General features: G+C 27.7%; 1 long non-coding RNA gene across 2 annotated transcripts; it reads left to right on the top strand.

Annotated features, from left to right (window-relative positions):
* Positions 1 to 23,225, top strand: LOC107454470 (uncharacterized). 2 transcript variants are annotated; one of them, XR_015431417.1, is made up of 5 exons: positions 1 to 273; positions 5,578 to 5,647; positions 9,685 to 9,787; positions 14,574 to 14,733; positions 21,084 to 23,225. It is a non-coding gene; the product is annotated as an uncharacterized LOC107454470 (long non-coding RNA). The 2 variants fall into 2 exon arrangements; XR_015431418.1 differs by having other exon boundaries at positions 10 to 273; positions 9,688 to 9,787; positions 21,084 to 21,223.
* The last annotated feature ends 33 nt before the right edge of the window (positions 23,226 to 23,258 follow it).

Raw genomic sequence — 23,258 nt, 5'->3', positions numbered from 1 at the left:
ACTGATCACATTAACAACCTTTCTCCCACGCGTTCTTCTCCCGCGCTCTAAGAAGTCTTATCCAATCAAATTACAATTCTTTTAACCGAGGGGAAATAATTTTTTGAAATAATAAAAATTTAAAAAATATTGTATTAACTATGTTTGTTAGTGTTATTTTGCCAGTAATGTTGTAAAATAAGAAGAGAAACTAGACTCCATGCAAGAGATTATCTGACCAAACACAACAGTTGAAAATAATTCACAAATAGAGCAAATGTCTCTGGGCAAGGTGTAAGATTTCTCAATTATTCTTGTTTAGATTTAACTACATCCTTTAAAGTATGTTATGAATGCTTGATTCGGTATTAAATTGAAATAAATTATTCATTCATTAAAATAAAAAATTCATTAAGCAAATAAACTTCGCATTTTTAAAGTTTACAACAATAAATTCGGATATACAACAATAAATATGGATAAATTCGTATTCCAAATACAGTATTTTCAGTTTACTATCCAAAGTATAAATTTTGTTTCATTTTTATTTTTGCATAAATGAAACAAAACCAGGTGATTTAAAAAAAAAAATATTTTTAATCTTACACGTTTATATTTTTAAGGCAAGTTTCTTTCAAACATGATATATTAAATAAACCCTTATTTAAAATTTGATCTCATTCGTGATTGTTTTATTACATAGGATAACATGGCATAATATTATGCATTTATAAATTTCATGTCATTCTCACAAAATGTTCTTATCATAATAAGACTATATTTTTAAGACACTGTATCTATTGGATTTAAGTAACTTTACTATTACTTCAATGTATTTAAAGAAATAAATTATGTTTATTTTTCAGTTGAGACTTATGATAAAGGGGACATACGTGATACATAAAAAGGAAATGTGATACATGAATACTTCATATATTTTTAATACTTCATGTGTTTTAATTTTTACATATTTTAATTTGTTTAATTATTTAATATATAGTATTGTTTTAAATAATGTATATATATCAACAGTCTCTCAGGGGCTAAATCTTTTAATTAGTTAAAAATATCAACAAAATTTAAAAGTATATTAATTTAACAGAATCTTTAAAACAATACCTAGCTGAAAAAGCATTGTTTGATATTATTATATTGCCATGTTTTACAGAACTTAAGAACAATTTTAAAACTACTTTATATTTTAGTGCACATTTTGCATGCCTACAAACCTACAATTTGAATCGGATTTTTTCATACAATATATATATAATCCTCTATTCGTTCTTTTTCAACTTGTACATCCAGCCAACAAAAAAATTCATAAATAAATAAATAAACTATACCAAAAATACCGGTTTGGGGGAAAAAAATCTATAAATTTTTTAACCTTTTCACGTGGGCGCAAAAATAAGAAATGGAGATCCTCTGGTGGGTGCTTTTTGAGACTGGGGGATGAATTCAAGAAAGGGAACCGCTAATCCCTAAAACAAGTCAAATGATGGGTGTTAAACATCCCCCAGAGTTTTATTCCCCCTCTGTTATTCTAAACACCATTTGCTGTCTTTTACACCACCCCGGTTAGGGTAATAGAAATACCACTGGTGGAGAATTCCCTTTTTTTGTCAACTAAAAAAGCGCGGGAAAACTTCTTTGGTGGTTTTATACAATTCAGCGTAAAAAACTACATTCCAAATGTAACATGTTGACTATTTATAGTGTTTTCCAAACAGTCAGAATCAGTGTGGTGTGTCACAATTTTCTCATTTTATTGTTTTAAATTCTAAAAACAAATAAACCTAATCACAGTTTTAGAAAACTTTTCATTATGCTAGCTATAAAAAAATTATGCACGCATATATATATATATCTGTGTGTGTGTGCGTGTGCGTGCGTGTGTGTGTGCTGTTTATGACAAATAAAAATAAAGAAAACTAATGATTACAAAGTCAATATCTATATTCTGTTCTAAACTATATTAACAATTAAAATCTCCATCCTCTGAGTAATTTTATTATATTTTTTTAATTTCTATTAAATCTTATTTAAAAAGTTATTTTTTTCGTTCCATCAAACATTTTTCATCATATATTTAAATTAAAATTATTGTAATTGTGGTATGTCATTGCTCACTGTTTTACATCAATACTTTCAACGTATTATTATGAAACATTTCACTGTTTAATATATAATAATATTATTACTCATTTGAATAATAGCTAAAAAAAACTTTGTTTTTTGAGATACTTTTTCAACAGGTAATTCAGTTTTTGAAAATTTCAGTTTGATTTCGCTGGAGATATTTATATCAGTTTTTAAAGTTATATCTATTTTTTATAAGCTCTTTGATGCCATATTAAAACGATTGGTTTATTTGTAAGTTTACTCAAAAAATAAAAAGCTAATGAGGTGTACAGTGATCCTAAATACTCTTTTAATGAGTTAAAAATCATCGGAAATTTTGAGGACCAAAAAAGAAGGCTCAGTTTATATCCATTTTTCACATAAATAACAGATAGATCGTCCTCTCTTGCAATTTGAGGGTTACTATGTTTTAAGTGTGAAATCTGTTCTTCCTGAGAGTTACTAGGCATTGAAATTGGTTAAAAATGAGGAAAAACCATTTTTGTTTGCGAGTAAAATCGATTTTTCTTTGAACCAATTTTTATGTGCACAAAGAGTTCTTTTTCGTGATCTTAATTTAGTTAATTTTATTTTATTTTATAACCGTCGTTGAACAGCCGACCCAATTTTTGGGTTTACGACTACTAATGTTCAATTCCGTAGACTTGTCATTTGGACAAGAGAACTCCTGGATCAAGTATTGGGAGAAATTTGCCTTCGTGGAGGACTTTCTGATGAAACTAAAACGCATTTGCGTTGCTTGGAGAGGAAGACCACGAAAACCTCACACGGTTAGACTGACTGCAAGGGGATTCTTACCCATGATCCGTCTACCACTGAGGAAATTTCACGTCAGCACTGTGGTCGGTGCAAGTCGGATGCGGAATTCGTATCGACCAGCCTTAGCCGGAATCAAACCCCTGTTCACCTCATTGGAAGGCGAACGCTCTATCCCCTGAGCCTTCACGGCTCTAATTTAGTTTATTATAAATATCAATATTATTCATTATAAATATTTTACATGTATATATATTTTAAATATTATAAATATATTATAAATATTTTACAATATTTTACATGTAAAATATATTTTCTATGTTTTCGAAATTGAAATCATAAACGCTATTTTTAACTTTTTTTTACGAAACCATTTTACTTTTGTGGCCGCTTTCATGTTTTTTTCCTTCACTCTACTCACAGTTCACCTTTTAAATATAGTTTCTATAAATTCTTTTCGTATCTCAGCTTTGAATCTTTTTATAAGTGTGAAACTGAAGTTTTGAACATTAAAATTCTATAAATCTATTAGTTGTTAAGTAAGTTGAGGTCAATTGTGAATAATATTTTTAAATATTCTTTTAAATATTTAAAAAATTAAAAAAAAAAATATTACATATGTAACGCAGTTTCAATAAAGTGCTTGCTTTTCATGAAATTTGCAACAAAATAAAAGAAATGAACCCTATTGTTATATGCTAATCATTTGCAACTGAAGCATATCAACTGAAATATTTATGAGTTTTCGCGTTTTAAAAACTATTTCAAAAATATATAAAGGAAGTTGAAGAAAAATATTGTTAGAATTTTAGAACGCATATTAGATTCTGACCAAGAGTTCACGGGACGAAGGTGCTAAGAAACGTGTTATAAATTTAGAGTTAATAAAATTAAATATATACAAAAAATGCTTTCTTCGTTGTAAATTATTACTTAAGCGACATATTATATGTTATGTAAATAATAGGAATTTTTTTTAAAACTTTTATTTCAATTCTTGTTTTGAATAACGAAGATATTGATATTTTGGAAATTATTGTTGTGGTAAAAAGTATTGTTTATTACATTAAATATATACAAAAAATGCTTTCTTCGTTGTAAATTATTACTTAAGCGACATATTATATGTTATGTAAATAATAGGAATTTTTTTTTTAAACTTTTATTTTAATTCTTGTTTTGAATAACGAAGAGATTGATATTTCGGAAATTATTGTTGTAGAAAAAGGAAAGTTTATTATATATTATATATATAAAATATGCATTCTTCATAGTAAAATATTTCTTAAGAGTCATATTATATGTTATGTTAATAAATAGGAAATGTATTTAAAACTTTTATTTCAATTCTTGTTTTGAATAACGAAGATATTGATATTTTGAAATTATTGTTGTAGGAAAAAGTAATGTTTATTATGTTAAATATATACAAAAAATGTATTCTTCATAGTAAAATATTAGTTGAGGGTCATATTATATGTTATGTTAATAAATAGGAAATGTAAACTTTTATTAAAATTCTTGTTTTGAATAACGAAGATACTGATATTTTGAAATTATTGTTGAAGGAAAAAGTAATGTTTATTATATTAAATATATACAAAATATGCATTCTTCATAGTAAAATATTTCTTAAGAATCATACCATATGTTATGTAAATAATAAGAATTTTTCTTGATACTTTTATTTAATTTCGTGTTTTGAATAACGAAGACAATGATATTTTAAAATTATTGTTGTAGGAAAAAGTAATGTTTATTATATTAAATAAATACAAAAAACGTATTCTTCATAGTAAAATATTAGATGAGGGTCATATTTTATGCGATGTAAATAAATAGGAATTACTTTTAAAACTTTTATTTCAAAAAAAAATTTCACAAAAAATTCAGCAATTATAATCAAAATTTTAAAATTCCGTTAGCTGATTTTATAAAACGAAATTAAAACAGAACCTAAAAAAGCTTTATTTATATACGTTTCTGTAAAATTAATCCTTATGTATTAAAAACTTTTTAAAAAATATAAATAATTTCATTTTAATAAATATCTCACTACTTTAAATTGTGGTAAAACGGGTCCATTAAATAGGCTGTTAAATTCATATACTAGTTACTATGAAGTGTTTTTTTCTGTACCTCTTCTTAAAGTGCTTTTTCATCCACAGTCAAACCAACTGGGTGGGCTTAAATAATTATTAATTAATATCAATTTGTATAGTTATAGTCGTTTCTATGATATAATTCATTTCATATTCATAAATAATTCATGATTTAAGAACTATTCGACCAATTGTGTTTATAATTAATGATTTAAAATCAATGTTTAAAATGATTTTTGTCAATTTGATATTCCTAAATTCCTTAAAATTTCATTTTAATACCTTCCCTCATTTAGTTTTTAAATTGATCTCTACCTACTAGTATAAAGAGTTTTAATTGTATTTTAACTGTTTTGGTCTAGAGATGTTTCAGTATTTTAACAGGTTTAGTCAATATCTATGAAGAAGTGTGCATACATGAGTGCAAATGACTATTCAATTTTTATTTTATTAAAAATAAGTAAAAGGGACTCATGTATGCACACTTGTTCATGTATGCACACTTGTGCATTTTGTAAAATTATGGGTACTGAGACCCCTTAAGCTATGCTGTTGAACGGCATGCACGATTCTGATGTTAATATTTTTATTGTTTTAGTATACGTCTGGTTAGTGAGGCCATCCGTAGTCCGCGTTCTTCTAGCTCAGACAAAACGCCCTCTAAAAAGGTGAGTTCCATTTTCTAAATTATAATCAATTACTTTCTGTCAACCATCTTTTTTCTTCTTCTTTTTTTTTGTATTTATATATTTGCAATCCCTCGAACAATAGTACCCAACTTTCATTGTTTTTTTATTCCCTACACCAAAAAATAATATCATATATATTTAATAGCTATTCAGATTTTGATTATTTTAACTCCAAACTGTTTTAGGGTTGCTCCGCCCATTTGATATTCATATGTCTAGCTTTTTACGTTTGCTGATACTCTTTTTAAAGTGCAGGTCATAAAATAGGGACATCCACTCATACTTTTGATTTATTAGTAGTTAATTCAATTTACATATATTACGATACAATTTTATGCTTACCGATTCCTTGTTAAAAATAATTCTTACTATCTGTCAACCCTATTTTTTTAAAGAATCAAAATGCATTCTGGGTTATCTGAGACCTGGAGGAACTTTAATTAAGACAATTTTTAAGTAATCTCGTAAGCACAAGAAGTTCTGCTGTAACTCTTTCGGTTAAAATAATCAAAAACTATTAAAATTCCCATAATTATTTTGCTTTATGGAGCAGAAATAAAATTATTTAAGCTGAACATTAAAAATATCTTACTTGTGGATAAACTATCTAAATACAACAAGTAAATAAGTAACAAGTAAATTAAAAAAAAAAAAAAAAAAAACAAAAACAATTTTTACATAAAAATCTCTTGCTTTATTATAGGGGTGCACAACCTTTTTGAGTGAAGGGCAACTTGCACAGCAGGCTGGCTAACGAAGGGCCGCAGATCTATTTAGACATGTTAATGACAAATGTAATAATGTTTATTTAAACATTAGCGTTCCATTTTTTTTATCAATAAACTTAGTAATATCAATAACTTAGTAGTGTTCCACTATTAGAATTTATTCAAAAATAAAAAAAACTTATACTTTTTTTTTACAAAAAAAAAAAAACTTGCTATTTTTATCATATGAACAATAGTTTTATCGAAATAAATAAACATTGACGAAAAGAAATGTTTTTTTTTTATCATATCGTGCAATACAAAAATTCATTTTAGAATTAAATTCCAATAAATAAAAAAAAACTGCAATGCCCACAGAATGAAAGTAGGAAAAAGTTTAGTCATAATTAAGTAATATAAATTCAAATTAAATATTTTAATTGAACAAAATTTATAGGTTTTAAACAAAAACCTAAAATAAAAACAAAACTGTGATAGTTCAAAATAAAATTCAATGCTTATTTTGTAATGTGCTTTATTATTTTATTTTATTAATTATTAGATTTTTTTATATCGTTAACAGTTTCCTTTTTTTTATCGAAAAATATCACTTAAGCAACAAAAAATTGAAATCTAAACTACAAACAGTGAGCAGTTCAAAAATTCACGTTTTCCGTCATTTTATGAATTTCTTAAGTTGCAATAACATTGCATTTAAATTAGGGAGGGATGTAACGAGTATTTGGCCCTTCTGTGAAAAATTCAGTTGGTTGAATGATCAGTCAAATATTCGGCAGAATATTTTTTAGAAATGTATTTTTCCAAGTTTTTTTAATTTTTGAATTTTTATAGATATTACTTTTTTTTAAAAATTATAATCAGACAAGTCAATTTTGTCATTTTTTCAATACTTTGAGAATTGAGTTTATTATCACTCTTTCCCTGTACTGTAATATAAATAACCAGTAACATAGAAAAGTTTGATTTTCAGTATTCAAGTTTTGTTTCAGGAACTAAGAAAAATTTGTTTTTTCTGTTTTTCTTTTTTAAGGCATTTTTATTATGACTCAGCATTTTTTTAAAAAATAAAGTTACTAATAAAATTTATTTTATAGCAATTTTTTTTCTGCTGAAATTATGGCAATGAGAAAAATTTGAATTGAGATTTTCGGCATAAGATTTTCATTTAAAAAATTAAGAACGCTTTTTTTCTATCTTTTTATTTTTTTTAAATTAAAAAAACCTTTTTTTAGACGTTTTCATTATAACGTAGTAATTTTTAATAGCATTTCTTTCTTAATTCTATTTTCTTGGCTTTTTCTGGTAATTGAAAAACTAAGATGTTCAGCTTTAAAATTTTTTTTCAAAAATTAAGATTGATTTTTATGTTCTCTGTTTCGCTTTTCGACATTTTCAAAATCGTTCTTAATTGGCCTAATTTTTTAGAGTTAATTTATGAATACGTTTTTCCAGAAAATATTATTCTGAGCATTGAAATTTTAGTTTCAGTGTTGCTATGCTGCTAAAAGATTTTGCTATTTGGCCCCAAGTGTACTGCTTTCAGTCAATTTTTTCTTCTTTTTTTTACCGAATATTTGATTTTTGATCAAATCACAATTCATTACCACATTCGACCAAATCATATTCGTTGCGGAAATAAAAACAGAGGAAAAATAACTAGGGTTTAAGATAAAACTGTGCCGAAATACCGTATCAAAAATGGATTATTTAATGGCGCGATTAACAATCACGTGTCGTAATAACATCATAGTTAAATAACGGGATCGTCAAAATAATGTGGAAAAGCATAGAAATAAAAAATATATTTATGCTGCACTCAGCCCGAATAAAGCGTTTCAAATGCATGATTCAAAATTTGTTTGTCGTAATAGAACAATTGGAATTTTTTAAAATACGTGGGAAAGCATAGCAATAACTGTCGAAAAAAATTGTAGAAAAGAAAGAAAGAATTGCAAAAAAAAAGATAAAAAATCACTTATATTTAAGATGAAATCGTCACAAATAAAGTGCACAAAAAGTGATTACTTAAATTTGCGATCTGAAACTCGCGTCGTAATAAAAATCCGGAATTTTCGAAATCACGTAGAAAAGCGAAATAACTGTTTAAAAAAATTATTTATATTTACGATAAAATCGGCTTAAAGAAAGTGCGTTAAACGTACATTTACTAAAGAATCTGTTAAAATTGATTGTGTCAAAACGTGATGACTTAAAAATTGCGATTAAAAATTGCCATTTTTAAATTTTTTTTTATTGTGTTTAGAAGCTCTCGCGGGCCGTACTTTAGTAGTCGAAGGGCCGCATTTGGCCCGCGGGCCGCAGGTTGTGCACCCCTACTTTATTAAGATGTTAATTGTTTTGACTTCTGTTTGATTTCATTTCTATTGAGCAAACAACATTGCATGAGATGCAATGTTTCATTTTTCTAAATAGCAATATTAGATGCTTTATAAGAGCAAAATTGTACTTTTTGTAAAAAAAAAAAAAAAAAAAAAAAAGCAGTACAAGGGTTTTACTTAGTTTCCACAGGTAAGATATTTTTAATGTTCAGCTTAAATCATTTTATTTCTGCGCCATAAAGCAATATAATTATGGGAATTTTAATAGTTTTTGATTATTTTAACCGAAAGAGTTACTGCAGAACTGCTTGTGTTTACGAGATTACTTAAAAATTGTCTTAATTAAAGTTCCTCCAGGTCTCAAAGGATGACTAGGCTTGAGGCCTTTCAATTTAAGGGATCTAAAAGTACTGCTGAGAGAATAAAAAGGAATGAATTAAAAACTGAAGCTCTTCATTTTTGTGTTAGCTCGGGCCAGAAAGGCTTTTTTTTTTCTAAAATTGTTATTACGAAAATATCTTGAATTTGAATTTTCTAGGCAACAGATTTGTTTTTAGTTGTTTTTTTTGCCAGAAACCAAAGATTGTTTTTATCCTCTTTAAAAATGAAATTTGAATTGATTTATAAATAATAAATAATTTCTTATCTCACAAACTTAAGAACAAAGAAGAGAGATGAAATTTAAAAAGCGAAAATTAAAAAAAAATACAAATTGTAAAAATGTACTTTTTTTAATCTCATTTCATTGGAGCATTTTATTTGCTATTATCTTTTAATGGGGCACAACTCAAAGAGAGTTTTTCCCTACAATAAATATGGTAGGCGTAACTAGATTGTGAGAGTTACAATTTTGTTTAAAAATTTTCTGTTTCTGAAGTTTATTTTTCTGATAGAATTGTATGTTTATGTATCTGACGTTCATTGCTTGAAAAAGTTGTACGTTTTTTAGCAGACGAATGGATCTAATTTAGTTCATCATGGTTCGAATATCAGCACTCCATCTTCTGCTGTCTCACCTCGACTTGCGCCACCTCCTACAAGACGTCCTAGACGTAAGATATTTATTTAATTTTAAAGACCTTCTCCTTCACAAATTTTTCCTTTTAGTTTATATATATAATATATAACGTCGTTGCCGAGTGAAAGGATTAAAACAGGTCTTAGGCCGGGATGGAGGGTGCAAAATTTATTTATTAATTATTAGACAGAGCAGTCATGAGAGTGTGTACAAAAAGTTGTGTACCTCAGTTATATGTTAGGGAAAATCTTGCAAAGTAAAATCCGTAAATGTCTCTATTTAGGGAAAAGAGGGAAATCTCAGAAATTACTATTGGTTTATGAAATAGGTCCAGTGATTCCCACGGAAGATTAAAGGGGAAAATGTCCTGCTTTTAATTAATGCATAGTTGAGCCAAAAATAGATTTAAGGACAGTATGTGGCTTTTAAAAGTGTGAGAAAGTATTTCGATTAGAATAATTAATTAGGATAACATAAAAAAGATTAATAGAAGCTTTTTATGTTACATACCCCCTCGCCAAAAATGTTTAATTACAATCCAAAAATTTTGAAAATTATTTTTTATTTGCAAAATCTTCCCTATGGTAGAAATACAATTAAAATGAAAAGAATTAAATTGGTAATTTTAACAATATATAAAGGTAATATGAATTATAAAAAATTTACGTATGTACTCATGGTAAAAATTTCAACACACTTAATCTGTAGTAGCATTATCAGCAAATTTTAGATTTTCATTTTCAACAGTTTTTCAGTTACGAGTCTTTTGTTTGAAGATCACAGCAAAGTTATTCTCCATGAAGTATTCCTCATAATATCACGAAGTTATCTTTTCAATCAAGACCATAAAAATTTCTAAGCATTTTTAAAAATGTGTAAGTTAAAATGTAAAATATAAACTACAAAAAATAGTTTTACAGGAAAAATTTCAATCTGAAATTATTTTCAGTGTTATTTGTTTACCTTATTTGAAAACAAAATAAAATAAAAATGACACAGTGGTTGTTATTCTGAAGTCCAAGATTTCAGTATTGACTTCATTTCACTTTATTTATTATTTACCTTACATATTTATCACTTTAATAGCAATATATTTGAAAATTTCCTGAAGTTAGGAATTTATTTATTATCTTGGATTTGCACAGTTCTGTCAACATAATTTTGAGAACATTACGCAGAATTATCACATTTAGTCTCAAGAATATTTAAAAATTCAAGATTATTTTCAGTTTTGCCATTTAAATCTTTGTTTTTAAGTCTATTTTTTGTCTTATTTTTCTTTAAACTTACTTTGTTTACATTCTTGTTATTCTCATTTATTTATTTTGTGTCCAAAATTTTCTTTTCTCTATATTTTTCTTTTTACTTTCTATATTTTTTTATACTTTTATTTTCTTTCTTGATATTTTTATTGCAATCATTAACCCGGATTTCAGGAAAAATGTGTAAGGACATATTGCTTTTATAATCAGAAAAGGTGATCAGTCTTCTCAGATTTTACATTACAACCCGTTTAACACAATTTATCACTAATTGAAATCCAAAACAAGCTTTCAAATTTAATATCGTAATAAGGAAAATCAGTTTTTAATTTTTGACTGATCTAGCTATTTTTCTTATTTTTAATCTGAAATGCAAGTTTGGTGATGTTGCAAATTACCTTTTGTTTGTTTGCATTTTTCTTTCTTTTTGGACATAATTTTTTTCTCTTTCTTTTTCAAAAATTTCAGTTCAGATATTTTTTAAAGTGATTTTTGTGCAGAGATCTTAAATAGTTATTTAATTTGTCACAATCGTGTGTTAGGAAATTCTAATATTTTCATTTCTATTTTAAACATGTTTTTGAAGTGCATTTGGTTACTATTTCCTTTTCAATTTTTGTTTGGTCACTTTATCTTTATGTTGGGATTCACTCTCAGCAATAAGAAACTTTGTTTGTTAATGGAAATTACTGAGCTAGAACTGAACTATGAACTAATTACCAACATTGAACTCAATTCAAATTCTAAAAACAAGTATTTTACTCATTTTCCAAATTATTTGTATTAATTTTAGCACTTCTTGATTTAATTTCTGCCACACCGCAATTGCATTCATATATTAAAATTGAATTTCAATAATTATTGTAGTTGCATTAAGAAGAGAAAAAATTTTTTAATGGCATTTTCATCTTAACCCTAAACACTAGTAAAACAGGAATATAAATTCTACTAATCAATAATTCATGGAAACTGTAACACATAAAACAATCAATTCACTGAAAATAAAAATTTAAAGAAATTAAAATTTCAACAGTAAATACGATCCATGTATAAAAATTGTTTCAATTGAAACATCAAGTATGAGAAAGAATTAAAATCATAATCTATGATGTTTGTTCATTTACATGAGTGCTTTTTTCTTTATTAATCAATAAAAATTCACGAAATTGTTTTATGAGAATTGTAAAAAAAATTACCTTAAAAGGGATATGTGAGAAAGTTCGAATTAGTTCAAGAACACATCTTGAAAACCACAACATCAGATGAAATTTGATTAATAATTTCTTCTCTAAGAGGAATCACATTTCTTCTTGAATGACGCAGGGTGAGAACAATTTATTGACTATAAAATGCAGAGCAGCTCCGTAAGTCACTTGTAGAGGTAAGAGCTGGGATTTCAAATCATGAACTTTTTAACGTCTATCAGGAGTCCGATGTAGTTTTTCTTTTTAGTCCAAGGGGGGTGAATAATATTGAAGCTTAGCTCTCTAGTAGTATTGTATTCATTGTCTTCAGAACGTAGACATAACATGCAGCATACACAAAAGGAAAGTCGATGATCGTTAAATTCCATTGAGCGTAGGTATCATTTATAAAAAACAAAAAAGTTTGATGATTAAAGAATCTATTTTTTATTGAAGATACTGGATTAATTATGAATTGCCTAGAGTTGAAGAAGAATTTGACTGATAATTTTCCACTGTTCATTTGAATGAGATATTCCATATTTTTGATGTACCCTCTTCCGAAGTTGATTTATATTCAAAATTTAAGATGACTATTTTAATGAGATAGTACATATCGTTGATGTACCGTACCCCTTTCCTGACTGTTTAATCCTGTCGACTTATAACGTCGTTGCCGAGTGGAAGGATTTAAACAAGTCTTAGGCCGGGAAGAAGGGTACAAAATTTATTTATTAATTATTAGACAGAGCAGTCATGAGAGTGTATACGAAAAGTTGTGTTCCTCGGTTATATGTTAGGGAAAATCTTGCAAAGTAAAATCCGTAAATGTCTCTATTTAAGGAAAAGAGGGAAATCTTAGAAGTTACTGTTGGTTTATGAAATAGGTCGAGCGATTCCCACGGAAGATTAAAGAGGAAAATGTCCTGCTTTTAATTAATGCATAGTTGAGCAAAAAATAGATTTAAGAACAGGATGTGGCTTTTAAAAGTGAGAAAGTATTTTGATTAGAATAATTAAATAGGATAACATAAAAAGATTAATAGAAGCTTTTTATGTTACACACATATCTATATATACAGTCAAACCCCGCTATAGTGAACTCCCAGCTATAGTGAACGAAATGTTCGGTCCCGTGCCTTGCTATACACATATAATGTTATTTTTTGTGGATATAGCGAACCAAAAAAGTGAGGAAGTTGAATATAATGAACTTTTTTTCTGTCTTCAACTGTTTTTTTTCTTCTTAATTTTTAATTTTCTTAATTTAAATTTGATGTTAAAGAAGCATTACTGAAGTGGTTCAACATTCGAAGAAGCCGCCAGTACAAATGTCGATAAATTTGCTAAGCGATTTTATGAGACTACTTTTATGTGCTCGAATGGCAGGTTAGACAGGTTTAAACAGCGGAATAACAGAAATTTAGGAAAAATTATCTGAGAATCGATAAAGTTCTTCAATGTCTGATGTTGAGGATTGCTAAAGATTAAAAAAAAATTTTTTGTACGCAGGACGAAGAGTAATAAAAAGTAACACATTTTTGCTACTACATAATATTTTTCAGTCATTTATCTGAATAATGTGTAATAAAATGGAGGAGTTTGGGAACGATTAGTTAAATTGTCCGCATAACGGATATAGTGAATTTCAGGTTGTAGTGAACCGAGATTTTGGTCCCTTGAAGGTTCACTGTAGTGGGGTTTGACTGTATATATATATATATATATATATATATTATAAAGAATAACTCAATTTGTAGAATTTTTTTTTATATGCTATTATATTTTTACTTTTATTTGTTAATTTTTTGTTTTTATTTGTTATTTTTATAAATTTTTTGTCACCTCCTGACTTACCTTAAATAGATTTTTGATACAATGATTCGATTTTTTTCCTCTTGAACTAGGTGCTAAACTAAAAGATTAAAAAAAGATTAAGTATTTTCTCTTAAGCAACTACCAGGCCTTATTTTTAATTATTTAGAGTTTTTGACCATCAAAATAGTGAGATTCAGAGAAAAGGCAAAAAGGGAGAATGATTAAACTTTTTCCCTAAGTGGGTACAGAACTGTTTTATTCTTACTGTAGTAGTATTAGAGGTGCCCAAGGTGGTGTTGGCATGAAAATGTCATGTCAGATATGTTACCTTGTTACTTATTGTTTAATTAAATTTATTGTTTAATATTACTCACCCATTTAATTATTTATTATATCAAAACCCTTACTCACAATTTAAAATTCCTTCTAAAATATTAACAAAAATGATAAAATTCGTTTCTTTAATGTAAACCTTTAATATTCCTTAATAATTCATCGTTCATAAGGTTTGAAAATACAAAATTGTAAACTATACTAATAAGAAATCTTTTTACAGAGCCTAGGAGAAAGCAGTTGGACCTGTTGCAGGATTTCTCTTTCTTAGCAAACCTGCCGCAGACACAGGACGATGTTCGTCCAGTGTCTAAGAGGCTGCGAGCTAAACCCTTTGTGTCTTACAGCGAATCAAGATTGCGCAAGCTCCGCCGCCGGAGCAGGTAAGTTTTATTTTTATTTATTTTCCTACTACTAATAGCGCAGGTAAACTTTTTTTTCAATTCAGATGAGGGTGCTGAATCGAAAAATAAATTTGATTCCATGAATTACTAACATTTTAATTACTCAGATTACTTACCTTTTGAGTGTGCACTTGGAGATTCTACCACACTTAGTTCATTGACCTCACAACTTATCAGTTCTTTCCGGTAAAATACTTTTTTTTATTATTTTTATTTTTTATAAAAATTTTTATTCAATTTTTTCAATACACATGGCTCCACCTAATGAAAGAATGAGAAACTAAAATCTTAGAAAATGAAAATATTCAAAGCTCCTTTGTTTGTTGCTCCTACTGACATCTAGTGAATAAAATAGTTACCTTGCTATAAATAAAGAGATGTTGATATATTGTGTTAAGTGTAAGAGCAAGACAGAAACATTGGAACCAAAGTCAGCTATAACAAAAAACAATAAAACTAGGAAGAAAGGTGTTCAATGTGTGGAAAACAAAAAAAATCAATTTGTAAAAGCATCTGAAGTTGGTTTAATTACAAACGATAATGAGGTTGAAAGTGTACAAATGGAAGATTAAGAAATAGTCTGTGCAGAAGATTAAATATGAGCATTATATGACAACTTAAAAAAAAATCACAATTGTAAAATAATGTCAACTCTTACAACCTGAAATTTAAATTCAAAATTTATTTCAGCATTTAAAGGTTGATTAAAATCAGATCTGAAAAAATACTAAGATTTAATTTTTTTAATTTGATTTAGCAAATTAGTTTTAAAAAAATGAACAAATGCAATGTTCATGGGTTTCTAAATATTTTCCAAGACTACAAATAATAATAATAACTTTTTTTAACTAAATAAAAATAATTTTAAAACATGCCTGTAGGATGAAACAGTCCGGAAGACATGTATTTTCCTATTAATTACATATTACACTTGTTATTTAAAGTGATCTGATTAGAATTCAATAACGAAAGCTAAAATCTTGTACTTGATGAATTAAAAAAATCATATTGTTAATCGAAAAATAAAGAATGGAAATTCTGTTTGAAGGTCCCTGGATTCCATACGTAGATCATTTCATCACCGATCAAATTTTTCTTACATATCCAAAAAAACTTCATTTACACTTCACAATTTTTGTATAATCATTGGAAATTTGTCGACAACTTGTATAAAAAATTTCCGTATGCTGAATAGTTTAATCCACCTTTGCTCTATACCATCGGTTGGAAAACGACAACCTTTGACTCAAACGGTCATTTGACAATTGCACCAGAACCCATTCAAAACCTAATAAATTTGGATAAAAGACTCCACTATTAAAAGGCTTATTCGTTTATTATTTTTTTTACAAATTCCTGTTTCTATTTTGTTGCTTGTATTGTAATAAATTTTAACGTAAAAATAAACGAGAGATCATTAGCGAAAGGTTTAGCCATTAGACCCCACAAAAATGGATAGTTACTAATGCGAAAACAGTTTAAAAAACAGCATTGGTTTCAAGCTCTAGAAAACCATAATAATGTTGTTCAGAAACTCAGAAAAACCAAACATGATGAACAAAAAATTTATTCAAGTGTGCTTTCTAAACATGATATTTGAAACTAATTTTTATACAATAATTTCATATATATATATATATTTATATATATATATATCAAGTTTCTATTCCGATTCAGTCTTCAATCTCTTTTCCAAGTGCCGATGTTTTTCTCTTATTTTCAAATACTCTTTTCATTCCATCGTTTTCATGATGTCTCGGTGCTTATCAAAAATCGTAGAAAAAATATTAGCGTGAATATTTTCATTATAAACGGTCATTTTATAAATCGATGCATGAAACAGCCATAGATTGATTGGAGAGTCTGGATATCTCCTAGAGTTGTGGCAGTAAGTCAAAAAGTGTTTGACAAAAGAATTTATTTTTCCCCCACCTTCTTCAGGCAAGACATATTCTTTCCAGTGATGGGACACTGGATGAGAGGGTGACCGGTCTTGAGATGAATGATGATGTGATTCATTTCTTCTAGATCTTGGTTGTAGCGATTCTCTTCGTCCACCACTTTTTTCATTCGATATTCGCATTTGACATTTTCATAGAGTTTCTCAAAGATTGCATACTTCTCGGAAAGCTGAAAATTTTTCAGAGTCTTCAAATCTAAACTCATGTTTGTGAAAATTGCAACACCATGAAGGTATTGTCATTATTGAATGAAATTTAATTCACAGTTGAGTGGTAATGGTACAAATAAAGTATTAAACTTTCAAAGCAAACAATAATAACGAGAGATCGAGATCAGTAATTTATGTAGCCACCACGGGACGCAATAAGTGCTGCTACACGACGTGGCATGGAGTCGAGCAATTTTTGAATGTCTGTCTGAGGAAGAGCATTCCATATTGTTTGTATTCGTACTCAAAGTTTGTCTGTAGAAGCAACAGGACGAGGATCACGAGCGAGACGCCGACCAACGGAATCCCCCACATGTTCAATCGGCGACATAACCGGGGAATACGCAGGTCAAGGAAGAAACTGTACCTGCCGCGATGCAAGGAAGGATTTAACAGTTCTAGCAATATGAGGATGGGCATTGTCCTGTTGAAATACAGCACCTGGCAAGGATTGAAGGAAGGGAACAGTTTGGGACTGTAGAATTTCACTGATGTACTGGTTGCTGTTCAGATTACTCACAATTCGTAGCAATTGAGATCGTCCATGATATGCCAAGGCACCCCAGACCATAACTCTGGGTGTTCGTCCACTGTGGAGATCAATAATGCACTCCTGAAGTTGGCGTTCGCCGGCATAGCGTCTGACACGAATGCGGCCATCATGGTACCACAAATTAAAGCAGGATTCGTCAGAAAGCACGACGTGCTGCCAATCAGCACGCCAGTCCCTATGCTGATTGGCCCATTGTAGCCGCAGGCATTAGTTGGCGTGAGGGGGATCTTGTATAAAGGAGTCCTTGCGGGCAGCCCACACCGCAGCAGACGTCTACGAATTGATGAAGCACACAATGAAACACCTGTAGGTATTGACCACTGTGCTGCCAGTTGTCTAAAGAGAGCCGTACGGTCTGTCATCGCCATGTGGACCAGGTGTCTATCATCACGAGCTGACGTGACATTTTGGGGTTCACTCCCGGTTTTCCGACACTCGTCCGTCCACTGCTTCCAAACACACAACACTGTGCTGCTGTTGCGCTGCACACGAGCGGCTACTGCATGATAAGACAATCCAGCTTCACGAAGGGCGATGATTCTCCCATGATACGTATGTGCAATGGGTCTAAAATCCTAATCATTTGCATGTCATGCTCTACTTTGCAAGTCCTTCACCACTTCCGAGTCTGAACTGCCTCAAGTAACAGTAGCGAGATATGCACTCTCCTTCTAAAAAGAAACAATACAACCTTTAATAAATTTATAATGCTGATATTGAACCTATACTTGTTCTTCAACTTCTAAATGTTCAGTTTTAGATCTTTCAATTTTAGGTCTTTCAAGCTTGACTCTTTCCTGTATCTTATACAGTCAACACCGCTTAAAGGAATATTATCGGTTCCAGCGAAATCTATGCAATTCAGCGGGTTATTCGATTAGAAGGGGAGAGCAATATTCAATCTTAAATTCTCAATTTTTGAGAAATTTTACTTTTTAATGGTATTTGATGCATAGTACAGCGCTTTGATCAAATGAACTCAGTTTTATGTGCAATAAACAATTATAATTAAAACTGTCTGTGTTAGTATCATAAAATATAAATGTAATTTAAAGTTACATAAAAATAAATCAATGTTAGTGAAAAGTAAAATATAGGTACTAAAATATTATTTGATCCCTTCTTAAAAAGTCTATAATTGAAGACTTTTTATACCTGTTTAATTCATCAACTTATCAAAATTAGATTTTCTCTTTCAGTTTCTACTAAGACTTTCATAACTTGCGTATTCGTTTAAAATATATTCAGAATTTTTGTTTTTTGCTTGAGAACGTCTAAATATATTCAATTTGGTTTAAAGACACTATTTAGCAAAAAAGATATTCAAAATGAAATTATTTCAAGGTTTCCCAACAAGAGACTCAAATATTTGTATTTTGTATAAAATGTTATTTTATTTATATTTAAATAAGTGATTATAAAATTTTTATACGTTATTTATTAACTTTGTTAATTTTTTTTTTATTTTATCTGTTAATACGCTTGTGCCCATTCAACAAAATTTAACATGGGAGAGTTGTTAAATTCTTCTTTAAAATATATTCATTTTTGCTTTGCCACTGGGTCATATTGAAGCATTTTGAAGACATTGATACATTTTCCTATTAGTTTTGCAATTTATTCTCTCAATATCAACATTTTACTATAAAATGTTTACTGCGATGCGAGCACAATCCATCATATAGTATTATCCAAACATGAAAACATCGGTAATGAACTTCAAAAGGATAACATTTCCAATTCACACTGACAACAAAGGAAACACGCTCTCTTCATTGGATGGATAAAAAAAATAATAATAATAGTTTTTTTTAAAAAATTTTTAAGTTACATTATTAAATATTTATTCGAATTTTTTACTACCAAGTCGGATGAGGAGGTTTAATATTCAATGTCCCAAACTAAGATGTTAAATTTCCTGATTTTTATTGTATAACCAAAACTTATCAAAGTTTGAAAAAATTTAATAAAACTTTTTTTTTTAAAAACTGAGAACTATTTTTAAAAATGTTTTGAAAAATTATAAATCTTTAATTTGTTATTACATGAGGAATTCAACCCAAAGACAAATATATTATCTTGTAGCAGAACTGAAATGGAGATCTAAATTAGAAGGACATTTTTATTGTATACTCAGAAACTCTTGAATAACTTTCCAAAGTCTGGAAAGAATTAATAAACTTCATGAAAGAAAAACAACTTTTTTTAAAACTAATTTGCTAGATTCAATAAAATCTAAACAGTAGCATTTTTTTTCAAATTTTAAATTGCATTTTTCAATGAATTCTCTTTAATGATTTGATTTACTGAATCAATATGAAAAGGTGGGCCATTTTGAATGGTGATAGATTTAAATTTTAAAAGTATTTGTAGATGAAAATGTTTTTATAAAAGAAATGTAAATTTAATTTAAAAAAGTTTTAAATTTTTTTTAAGTTGTCGTTAAAAACTGTTTATAAATGACTATTTTTTGAATGATTAACTGATTGTCTTATAAACTATATTAATTTAATAAATATCTCTTTCTTCAAAGCATTTGCATTATTGATGATGCAATTAAAATTTCTTTCACTTTTTCGTTGTTATTTTTTTTATCTTAATTTATTAATTTTATCTTTTTTCTGATAAGTAATTATTATTATGATTTATCTGAATTATTTATTAGTTACATTTCATTATGTGAATACTTATATAAATTTCTTACTGCAAAACCAAAAAAAAGCTTCAAGAAGAATAAGGGGAAGAAAAAATAATCAAAAAATTTTCCAATCTTTTTTTAATTTTATTATTATTTAAGTTATATTATTTCAATTTTGTAGAGGTTTGAAAAATTTAAAAATTAAGTTTTGTAAAATACAAAATTCAATTTTATAAATATTTATTTAAACATTGTCTACAACTGGGTATAACTCATTCACCAGGAGTTGGCACTTGGCTCCGCTTTCATCACGTTGTGTGCAACATTACTATTTCACTCTTTTTGGGAGAAGGTAGTGAGAAATCCTGAGCAAGGTTGCTATTTGGCGATCGTATGGCCAAAATATTTATTTCGCAAACTTTATGTGGATTTTTTAAACATTAAATATTTCATAAATTTGATGGTATTTTGTGCCATTTTTTAGGATATTTCTCTCTTTCGAGAGAATAGTTTGTCCTTTTTCTGACATTTTGCTGGGAAACTGCAGTTTTTAAATTTAAAATATATTTAATTAGCTAGAAAAAAGAAAGGTATAATAGCAGATGATAAAGCGAAGTGACTGAAAAAGAATTCATTGTTTGTGTTCGGCGCACATTAAGGGTTGTCTCGATTTCAAGTGCAGAGATGCTTCTCTTCTTACTCCCACGCTGAAATGAACTCTGCGTCCGAGGAGATGGAGCCAAGTGCCAAAATCTGGTGAACGAACTATCAATACCCACCCACCTTTGTTATTCATGTTTTTATTTTACTGTACCTTTAAGTTAATTATTTTATTAAGAATTCAGTATAACATAACACTAAATTATATATAACATAACACTAAATTGAATGCACTTTTTTAAAAAAATTCTTTTAAAATAATATAATAAAGATATTTATTGAATCATAACTATTTTTTGTAATTTCAGAACCTAATTATGAAGTTAAAGGAAAACATTTAAAAAATAAAATTGCACAATTTGAAGAAAGAAAATTGGGAAATCAGAATTTTTGTAATATTTTAAATTTTTATATATATATTTTTTTATACATTTTGCATCATACCTATTTTAGTATTCACTTTATTTGTAAATATTTTTGAAGCACTGTACTAAATGAAAATTGCATTTTTTATGCTAATCAAATATTTTAACATTTGTTATTCATATAATACAAAGATATTTCTCATTCTTATATTGTACAAACTGCAAAAAAAAAGTTCCATTTGTTAATAAGTATAGTACAATTTTTGTAATTTATATCTATATCATATTAATGTAGAGTATACTGAATTATTATTGTTGAATATATGACTATAAATGAAATTTTCATTTGCCATGTCTTGAGATATATTTAATTAATGTGTAAGTTAATCAAGCACTTATAATTAAAGTAAAAGAAATTTCAATATCTAGCAAACTTTTTGTACCTTTCCTTGAAAAATGATTGTTTTCAATATTGTAATTTTAATTCTAATACTTGTTATATTATCATTATTATTTTATAAGATTACCATTCTTTGTTACAATTATATTTCATCTAAATTAACAATAAACTTGCTGGATAATAATTGAGCTAATAAAATTAGTTTAGACTTCAAAAATGAATATATTTAAAGAAATTTTATATTTCAATTTTAGAGTGTAATTATAGATAATTGTTTCAGAAAATTCTATGGTGTTACATTTAAAATTCTTCACTCTGCTTTATAATGAAGTACTTTCAAAGTTAAGAACTAATAAGTATAAAATACTGAGGATTTGAAAATATTATAATTAATTTTTTTTCTAATTATTTATTTAGACAAATTTAATAATATATCAGTCAATTATTATTATTAACTTACAGTAGTTAACCTAGTTTGATCTAAAATATTTCACAAATAGTATAGGGATTTTTTATAATCAATAAAAGGAAATAAAATTAAATATTTTATTTAAACCCATACAGATTTAGATTGTTCTTGAGTTTAAATATTAAAATTGTGTGTTAATTCTTAAATTAACTTTTAATTAGTAAAAAACATTAATTTTAGATAGTTGTAACATGTTTTTAAATTGCATACAAATGTAAGTTTTTTTAAAAAAAAATTACATATACAATAAATATTTTTTATCTAATTTCAGAATAGATAAAAATGAAAAATTTTGCTCTTCCAACAAGAAAACTTTTAAACAGATTATTTTAAATAGAATATTGCTTTTTTTTTCCCTTCAAAAAATTACTTCATTTAGTAATATTATTTGTTTAATTAGTACATACTATAAATATGTAAGTAAATTATAAACCAAGAAAAAAGCATTTCGGATTGAATTTTCCACAGGTACTTTTTAAAATTTCAAAATTTAAATTACTGAAAAACATAATTCTTGATTAATCACTTCAGGACATATGAAAGGAGAAAGTAACATTTCTCTAGACCCACACACTCCAAGTTTATGCATAGAAAAAGAGTACTAATATGAGAGTACCGAATTGAGATCCTATCTGTGTGATGTTGGGCCACTAGAGTCAGAATAATGTAATTTTTCTTCTACTCTCTCCCATTAATTGTATGGCATCTTATAATGATCTCAGTAAAAATCAGAGTGCTTTATTGAGGTTAGAATGTGTTAGCTAAGTATGAAACATAGTTCTGATATTCATATTTCAGTATATTTGCTTACATTTATTGAATATGTTGCTACATTTTTATCACTGTGAAAATTCATAATTTCATTATGCATTACCAGAGAATTGTTTTGGTTACTTGTCACTTCAAACTCTTGTGTGTTGCAAGTAATAGCTGTTAGATAGTGATGGTCATTTATCTTATCATTTGTGTAATTGAGGTTTAGGCAATGTAAAGAAGGTAGTTTCTATGTAGAATAATAATTTGGTGGTCAAAATTGATTACTAACATATAAATTCTGCTTTTATATCAGTTTCACATTTGTATAAATACATATTTTTATCAAATGTTACAATTGCTATACTATTTTTATATATGTAATCAAAATGGTTATTGAAAAGTGTTTTTTGCTATTTTCATTTGTAAAAATTTTATAAATAAAATTATTTTGTGAATTTAATTTGTATCCATTACTTTGAAAAATTATTTTATT

This window comes from Parasteatoda tepidariorum, chromosome 2 (genome assembly GCF_982258835.1).
Source record: "Parasteatoda tepidariorum strain Cologne lab strain chromosome 2, Ptep-v5.0, whole genome shotgun sequence".
NCBI classification, from domain to species: domain Eukaryota; kingdom Metazoa; phylum Arthropoda; class Arachnida; order Araneae; family Theridiidae; genus Parasteatoda; species Parasteatoda tepidariorum.
Note: the sequence above shows the minus strand (reverse complement) of the source record. Positions and strands in the feature narration are given on the sequence as shown.